Here is a 9,537-nt window from a genome sequence, read left to right on the forward strand (position 1 = left end):
ATTGCGCTGCTCTTCAAAGAGAATTGGCTTGAAGACCCCAGACATTGATTTAAACTCTAGAATAGTAATACAGAGTATATTATTTTAAAAACTGCACTCACTAACTGAACAGTCAAATTTTTCAGGTGAGTTTCACACAACCCACACTAGAAGTGTTGGCAGTAATATGGCTAACAGATCCAGGCAACTTAGTGGAGTATCTCTGTGCATGCCACTAGGCTGAGGGATACAAATCCATTACTGCATGGTATCGAGTTCATAAGCATGTTATTTGGCATATTGTGTCTTGCTAACCAATGCTGTAGGGGACTCATCTTTAGATATGCATAGATTAATATGCAAGACAAGAGGTCTATCAGGTTCAGGAAGAAATCACTGTTTGACTTAAGTTCTGTAATACTTCTAGTACTGTATGGATTTTCAGATATCTTTTTTCCAGAAGGAAAGCTCTGGCATTCAAAGAGTGCCAACTCAGATGATATCCTATAGGGCAATTCTGAATTGCATGTGATTTGTCAAGCTGATTCTGAAGTGGGCATGTATATTTTTGACAGTTTGTGTTCTGTCCTTCTGTGATGCCCTGATGAGACAATCTTTCAAACCAGGGTGACAGGTTGCTACAATCAAAAAGTACTTTGTGAATACTCATGGTACTCTGGAGGGCTAAATGAGAGGGTTGTGTATTGACAATGATCGCTTCTCACAACAAAGCACAGGAATTTGCAGTGCAAAGATCTTACCAAGATGTGTTACAAATCAAGCTGCAAACCAATCCTGGATAATTAAAGACTAGTTGATCCAATCTAAAGGCAAGTAGGCTTAATTTCAACGCTGCTGGAAGAATGGAACTTCTAAAGGTCTAAAGCAAGTAGAAAAGTACCTGAATAAAATCTCTCTCTCTAAAATTCTTTAGGGAACTCTCGCTCTCTAGCATCCAACTTAAGTGATAAGATTCTGATTTTAGCAAATTCCATCAAGGGATCATTTAAGAGAGAGAGATTGAACAGGTTGATAAAGAAATACTCAAAATATGGCAATCTTCAGTGCTAGTACTCAAGACCAGTGTAGAGAAAGCAGATATAGCTGAAAGATGTTAAAATTAGTTTGTAAAGTATGCACTTCTTCCAATGTTGAGCACATGGCTGTTTGCTGGTATTTCTTTGAAAGGAACAAGAAATAAATGCAGTCTCTGATAACAGAAGGTTGATGATCCAGCCTTTTTCTTAGGTACAGCAAAATCCTTAGAGCTCCATCCACCTAATAACATTATTTTTGCAGCTGATCTGTTTTTAGAATACAATTCCTTCACCATCAAATAGAAAATCATCTACCTAGGTTCTTCCTTCCAAAAAGACGACCAGGCAAATTTATAAGCAAGTAGCAAAGCAGTAACTCCTGAGAATACATTTCTAGATGCTGCATTAGAATGTCTAGTGTGGCAGGGAACCTCTTACCAGCTCATCCAGTTCATCTAATTTATTGCTGTCTGACAAGACATGGATTCCACTTGATCCTTTGAACAGAAACCATCATCACTAAGTAAGCCTGGAGTAGAATAAGTTTATAAAGCCCTCAGGAGGCAGTTGCTACTTTCTGGCTTTTTTCCCCCCAGTAGGAATGGCTTGTATAGGCAGTACTTTAGGCTTGCCAGGTCTTTTGTTGGCCTTAATAAGGTAATAGTACTCCTACAGGGTGAAACCAGAATGTCAAAACATGTTTGCATAGTTTCCTCTACATAGCTGAAATTTAAGATATTAGCACTGTCAAGAAAAATAAATTGGAGCAAATCCTCTGGATGATGGGAAAATGACTATTCCTCTGCATGACATTTTTATCATTGATCTGATGTTTTTATCTACATCAGGGCTGTCCAACTGGTGGCCTGCTAGCAGCTAATTTGCAGCCTTTGGCCTCTCCCACAGAAGCTGCTGCTTCTCACATCACTGACTGCAGCAGCAGCTAGGGTTCTTCCTCCAATTTTCACTTCCTACAACTGTCCGAAAACTTAGAGTGGCATAGCACAGCCCACAGTGAGGCCAAGATATCTACTTGAGCCACAGACAGCCCAGGAGGGGCGGGAGATATGGAAACTGTCCGCAGCTCATGCTGATGTGGCTCATCTGACCTGAGGCTCTGGGTGGTGCAATCCAAGGCTGCTTACAAGTTAGACAGCCCCAATCTACATCAAAATAGTCAACAGACTTAGTTCTAGAGCAGTTATTCTCCCCCAGGGTGCCATAGCACCCCAGGGTGCCTCAAGATCCTTGTAAGGGTGCCACAGGGTGCTAACAATACTAGCACTATTAGTTGTGCAAGCATAATTCATAAGATAAAACCAGAGATTTCAAATAGGAATCCATAATGTCACAAACATTCTGTCCTGTTGTGGTCTTTCTGAGCTCTTTGCAACACAAGAATTGCTCTACTATTTTTCTGTAGTCAAAAAACAAGTGAAAATTAAGGGAGGGCTGGTACTTTCTGAGGGGTGCCTCAAGTCTAAAAAGGCTGAGAACCACCATTCTAGAGACAGAAACAGATCAGAACAATCCAATGCAGAATATATCCACAAACCCTTTGAAGCTGCTATTCCTCCGTCATCTTTAAGTTTGGGTAATACATAGACAAAGACCAGTGTATCCTCATTGCCCAAAGTGGTACTTTCTTGTTTTACCATTACCTCACAGAGATATTCCATGGTCAAGGGAGGGTGGTTTCATAATCTGAACAGAAGAAACCATCTAAATGATGATTGCAAGGGTGTCTTATATATGTTCTCTCAAAGAAAATAAATCAAACCAGTTGTGGCCTGATTGCATACAACAGTGTCAATCCGAGGACCAACCTAATTAACTTTTTAAGGATGGTAACAGTTTGAATAAGGAAGAAGTTATAAAGGCCACAACATTTTCCCAGGGAATCCATATTAATCTTAGGAGGCTATACAGCTATAGCTTTCTAAGAGACTCAAGAGGTTGGTGGGAAGGGTTGTTTTTGGTGGTATCTTTTATTGGAGAAACTGTACAGTTGAGAGAGAGGCTGAACAAGCTTTCAAGCACAAAGTACCCTTCTGCAAGTCTGGACAGTTGGTTCAAGAAAACAGATTACACAGACAACCCTTGCCTCATACATTTTCTGAACTATCATGGCGACAACAATGCTCTAACCCTACTTTAGTTTTCCATTGTTTTCTACTTCCTTCCTGAAGGCACACACACAGATTTGTGTGATTAACCTTGAATCAGCTTCACATGAACCTAGGTCCAGCACAATCATTACTCCAACTATTAGATGCACTACCTGCTAGTCTGGTACTAGAACCAATGGATGAGATCAGGCCAGGACCTGGATCTTTCTTACAATGTTGCCCTCAATACCATCCTTTGTTTTGGTTCCAACTACAGAGGTCAGAGCATTCCAAGAATGCTCATGTATTTCAGCATGTAGTATAGAAAGAGTCAAATCTTAAGCATCAACTAACTCTTCCAGCAGAAGTAAACACCTACCAAGCTAACCATTTCTATTCAGACCTGATGCTTGTACATTCACAGACACTGGCAGCTTTGGTTTGCTTCCAGTCAAGGAAATGGACACCTGCTCCAAAGCTCTGCCTGTAGAAAGGTACTTTCTACACTGATCATTCAGTTCTGATCACTCAGTGGTCAGAACTGAGACTGATCTCCCAGCAATTATGGACTCATATACACTGGAGCCAAATGCTTTAGCTCATGGGCAGGCAAAATACAGCCCACGGGCCAGATCTGACCTGCCAAGCACTTTCATCTGGCCCACAGGGCCCCCCCAACGAATAGTGTCCCACCCAGCCCTTCCCACCCATGAGGGTGGGAATGAGGCACTCACATGTACACGCAGCCCCAAAAACATACTGTGTTGCCTGGCTAGTTACGGGTGAGACTTCCACTCCCAAGATGGCAACAAGAGGGTGGAGCAACTGTCAAGGAGTGGGATTACCCATGCAGCCCCTGACAGCTCACCAAAACTCATGAAGCAGGCCTCCACCCAAAATAATTGCCCGCCCCTGCTTTAGCTGCTAATGCTTCCTACAACAGCTTGACTTGGAAACTATGCTGATTCTCCTTTCAAGCCCTGGGTAAGAAAGGCTGCATAAAGAAAAATAAGATCTTTCCCCAAGAAGCCCAAATGTAAATGCACTTTCAAGTCCAAAACAAAAAAAATTAAATAAAAGGCAAGAGGCATGACTCCAGAAGCCAAACTCCTTCGTTTTCGGTTTGAGCACAAGAAACCAGAACATGCGTCTAGGTACTAAAAACCTTGTTTTTCCTTCCCCCCCCTAGTAAAATGCTATATTAAGGAGGTGACAGCAGTCCTGGGAATGAACAGTTCCCATAAATCCAGCTTGGAAATTGGGTTAGGTTTATTATTCTGTTACTTTCACATTTAGAAGAAACATAGTTGGTCAACTCCAAATGTTCAGCTATATAAAGAGAGGGGGCACAAGAAACCTCTAACAAACTTTACTTGGCAGCCAGATAGTCTCACTTATCCAAGTTGTCCTGTTAGCACATCCCAAGACCAGGACTGTCCAGAGGCTCCTCAACACAAAAATACATATTAACAATTCATAGGTATGGTTATATTGTGCCCACTCCAAAGAGTACTGCCATCTCCTAAAAATATTAGACACAAATACTCCTTAACAAAATCTACTGAGTAATTGACAATCTATTCCCCCATCCATCAAAAAAAATCACCACTGAACTCCCCTACAAATCAACGGGGTAAGAATCAAGAGTCAATTCCCACAGTGCGCATGATGCTAACCTAGAAACAATCAGGCTATTTTCAGACAATCTAAAATTGTCTTGATGGGGTATTTGTATCTGCCAAACACTAGTGAGAAAGGCTCCCATTATTTTCAAAAATGTTATGATGCAAGAAGCATGCTCTGATCATAACAACACTGCAACAAAGGGTTATTATGATAAACCAAGTCTTCTATTATGCCTGGAGCCTTCTAGGAGTTCATTCAATCCATCTGCTAAACTTGCAGTTAAAATGTCTTCTACCTGGCTATTTTAAGGGAGGGTAAGTCTTTGTGACCCAGGGGAACAACAGTAGAAAAAGTCTACTAGATATACTTATTTTTTTCTGGGAAAGGGCTCTTACCTAGCTACTGTTATGTATTCCCACATTTCTAAACATCCATACACTTTGCCAGCACTTCCAATATTTATACTCATAAAAGGAATATCAATGGCCCACAAAGGCCTAAATCACATCTTAGTAGTAGCAGCACTTCCTGCTAATTTACTCACTTGCACACTATAAAGGAAAGATTGTAGGCATAATCCTTGTAACTACTGTGTGTCCAGCCTAAAAATCTCAATTACTGAGATCCCTTGATTTCAAGGATCTCAGACACTCTCACAATACTCATCTACAGCACATTTATATCCAGAAACACCCACACACCCCTATCAACCTCAAATTTATTCCCATTGGATTAACACCAAAAGACAACTGCTTTATACCTGGTGTCACTAGACCGGGGTGCTAAACCTTGTTTCTGGGGCCTAAGGACCTAGCATGTATTTCTCACACAACTGCAAAAAGGTGTCATTCTTCAAAATGAAGTCTGCTCACTCACAATCATCCCAGATCTCCAAATCAGTATGCTAGTAATCCTACTGCCATGTAGTTGCAGGCCTTGCCCAGAACATCCACTGATTCTACTGCATTTCATTAGCCATTAACAACAGGATCCAAGTACACGCGTAACTGAGCATTCTCATTCAAAACTCATTCATCGCCAACTCAGACTACTAGTTACTTCTAAAACAGTGTTCTCAACCTTTCTAGACTCAAGACACCCCTCAGAAACTGCCAGCTCTTAGTTCTTACCTTTTTTTTTTTTTTTTTTTTTTGACTATACAGAAACATAATAGAGCAATTCTTTTGTTGCAAAGGACTCAGAAAGACCACAATAGATCAGAATGTTTTTAACACTGTGGATTCTTATGTGAAATCTCTGGGTTTATCTTGTGAATTGTGTTTGCACACCAAACAGCACTAGTATTGTGTGGCATCCTTGCAAGGACCTCAAGGCATCCTAGGGTGCTGTAGCACTCTGGTTGAGAATCACTGCTCTAGAACATCTGCAGCCTAGTTAGTGCAGGTTCTCAGATAACTCACCAAGAGCTATAAATAGCTATAGAAAGAAAGAAAAAAATGTTGCATCTCATCATGTTTGTGCAAGGAATCTATGATCACAGACAACATATAGATGTACACAGTGCAGCCTTCCAGTCTGGCACATTCCCCGGATCACTAACGGACATTGTGGGATAATGTCTACTTGCCACCTACAGCTGCCAAATGAACTAATGAAAACATGTGAAAAACCATGCAAAATTATCTTGGCTTGGGAATTCCAGGACACTGTCCTTAATGCAAGTGAGAGGTATAACAATATAGAGATACAAGAAGGTTAAACAAACCTTCAGCACAGGTGAATACCAAGTCTAACTGTAAATCATCATATTATCTTTAATTAAAGCACAAGATTTGAGTTTAGAACTGAGTTAACTCTATAGCCTAGACAAGACTTTATGCTTAACAGCTACCTTATGGCAGCTTTTGAGGATGGAAATAGCAAGATGTTACTTATAGACTCAGTTATTCCTGCCTTTCCCAAATTTGGAGGCGGAACCTAACAGAAAGACATGAAGCTCTTCTTTAGAACGCGGTTAAAATACATTTTTATACTGAAATTAAATTCAACTCAAACTAGTTCACACTCAGCCAATCAGATACTTAAGTTCTGCACTTTATTCAGAAGAGTGGATAAAGGGGTACCTGCAGTACAGGTGTGTAACAAGAGATGGGGAGGAAAGAAATCCCCCCAGTAACAGTCTGATGGACAAGAGACATTATAGTGATGCTAGGTTATCTCAGAGCAAAAACAGTAGTTGGAAACAGTCATGTTACCATGCCTCACTGACCCACTCCTCCACAAATCAATGTTGCCGCTGCTCTCCTCCCTGCCCTTCATCCCTAAACTGCGGATGTACCTGCCACCAGGTCAGCACACCAGAGACCATGTGACACTCCTGCTGCTGCAGGCCCCTCCACCACTCTTAGATCAGTTGCAGACCATAATGCAGACTCTTCTCTTTTCAGAGCACACAGCCGCCAACACTGGCTCCCATCTATGCCACCCTGGTTACAGGGCTAGGCCTGCCACTGTGACACCTCTATTTGTAAAGCCACAAGGATTCCCTTCCCTTCCTGCCCCTCTCAATGCCTCCCTCCCCCCCCCCCACAAGCCACTACAGCTCCTCATCTCCCCATGCACCTAGGTCAGGGCATTGCTAAACACTTCTTCCCAGGGCAGTGTCAGTACCACTTCTCCCTAAGCCTTGCTATTCAACCCTCACTTCCCAAAGGCCGGACCAGTTGATGGCCAAATCCCCCTGGCTCCCAACTCCCAGCCTGGCTCAACCACCCAAGGCCTCTTACCACCACTGCAATTACTAGTGGTGCGCTACCCTCCCACCTCTGTGCATCCCGTCATTGCCCACCGCTGTTCTAGGTCCCAGAACTGCCCCCCACCCCCACCAGGTCAGGTGGGTCATGCAGCTGACACCAGCCCTCAGGATGCCACTTCCCTCCCTCCTGGAGGAAAGGGATACTCCTAGATTTTACTTCAGTGGGAGGACAGGGGGCTGCGCCCCTGCCCAGTTTCCCCTCCCTGTTCCCCGCGGGCAGAGCCCTCGGCCCCCCCGCACATGGCGGCCCCCGCGCCCCTCACAGGCCCCGCCCCCACCGCCCCGCCCCCGGGCCGCTCCCGGGCCGCCCCCGCCCGCCCGCGGCCTCGCCCCGCGCCGCCGCCCGCAGGCCCGAGCGGGGAGGCCGCGCGCCCGGCCCAGCCCGGCCCGGCCCGGCCCGACCCGGACAATGAGATGGCGGCGCAGAGCAGCCCCGCCCGGGCCGCGCCGCTCCGGCACGAGCCGCCCTCCCCGCCCCGCCCCGCGCCGTGCCGCGCCGCCTCCGCCTCTCCCCTCCCCGCCGCGCCCGGCCCGGCCCGGCCCAGCCCGGCCGCCGCGCCAAGCCGAGCCGAGCCGAGCGGGCCCGGCCGCTGCCCCCGCCCCCCGCGCCTCCATCTTGGATCGGCGCCTCAGCGCGGCCCTCCCCCGCGCCGCTCACCTCGGGCCGGGCTGGGCCGCGCCGCGCCGGGCCGGGCCGAGAGGGCGGCGCCCCGGAGGGCTGCGGCGCGGGGCGCGGGCGCGGGCCGGGGCCGGCGCTGCTTCTGCTGCCGCCGCCGGCGGGGGCCGCGCTCAGCGGAGCCGCAATCCTAAACCGCCATCTGGCGGCATTGCCGACCCGCCAATGGCGCAGCCGCCGCCGCCGCCGCGACCCGAGCGCCCCCTGCCGGCCGCCGCCTGCCCGCCCGCCCGCGCCCCTCCCCCCGCACAGCCCCGCCCCTCCCGCCGCGCGCACGCGGGCCGCTGCAGCCGCAAACGTCTTTCGCGCGAAAAGTCTGCGCAGGCGCCCCGTGCCCCGCGTTTCCCCCGGTCCGCCGGCTCTGTGCGTCATGCGGAGAGGGGCGGGGCGTCTCCCCGGGAGACCGGCGTCTGGAACCGCTACCGCGCCGTTCCTGCTCGCTCTCTCCGCCAGGGCGCGCGGGCGGGGCTGACGCGGGTCGCTCCCTCCCGCGTGGGGGCCGCGCTGAGACGTGCCGCCCCTGCCCCCGGAGGAGGCCGCCGGCGTGAGGGGGATTTGTACATGAGGCGGCCGGGCCTGGCGGGCTCGGCACAGACACTTGGGCGGGGCGGGGGAGACGACAGGGGTTTACAAAATCCCCAGTGGCGGGGAGGAAGTCAGGAGGTATGTATTGCAGTCCCACAGAGCGAGGAGTCACCACATGGAGGGGGCGTGCGGCAGCTGTGCGGCAACACCGGTTCTTTGTCGCCACTCGGCATGAAACCCGGGACTTGTTACAACATACAAGCCTGTGAGAAGCGACGTGTCCGGGGCGGGGCAGGGCCCAGGTCCACCCCGCCCTGGCTGCGCTAGCCGGAAGGAGGCTCCGGCCCGGAGGATGCCTGCTGTGACACCGGGTCTTGGTGGAGCACAGCTGGGCAGTGTCTGCTGGGTCCTTGGGCTCACTCGAGGGCCAGCTGGTGCTGTCCCCTGTGCTCTGCTTCGTGTCCCCCCTTGGCATACTAGTTATTGCCCTTTGACTTCTGCCCCTGCTTTCATTATTATTTGTCCCAAGTAATCTGAAGCACATCCTGAGTGACCTCCAATACTAAAGAGGGCTTATAGTTTGCTTTGCAGGCACCTGGGCCCATGTTTTTTCCCTTATGTGTTAAAAAGTCTTGTGTCCTCTCCGTCACCCTCTTCCTGGCCCTGGCTAAGCTAGCCGTCACTCTCACCAGGAATGAGACTCTAGGCAGGAGGAGCCCAGGGGCTTGTGGGGCTGGTTTCTTCTCCCTGGTGTGAGCCTGTCTCCAGGCAGGGTACCACTGGGCAGTGTCCACTGTCTCCTTGGACTCA

The 9,537-nt window shown here is 48.3% G+C and overlaps 1 protein-coding gene across 2 annotated transcripts in view; it reads right to left on the minus strand.

Moving 5' to 3' along the window:
- STAG1 (STAG1 cohesin complex component) overlaps positions 1-8,358 on the minus strand; it is a 305,757-nt gene extending 297,399 nt beyond the window's left edge. For both annotated transcript variants that reach the window (XM_090051339.1, XM_090051340.1), the window contains exon 1: positions 8,185-8,358. The gene's annotated coding sequence lies outside the window, so the exon portion shown is untranslated. The remainder of the gene's footprint in view (positions 1-8,184) is intronic.
- Positions 8,359-9,537: the final 1,179 nt, after the last annotated feature.

Source organism: Crocodylus siamensis, chromosome 6 (assembly GCF_052110815.1).
Source record: "Crocodylus siamensis isolate JL-2025a chromosome 6, ASM5211081v1, whole genome shotgun sequence".
NCBI classification, from domain to species: domain Eukaryota; kingdom Metazoa; phylum Chordata; order Crocodylia; family Crocodylidae; genus Crocodylus; species Crocodylus siamensis.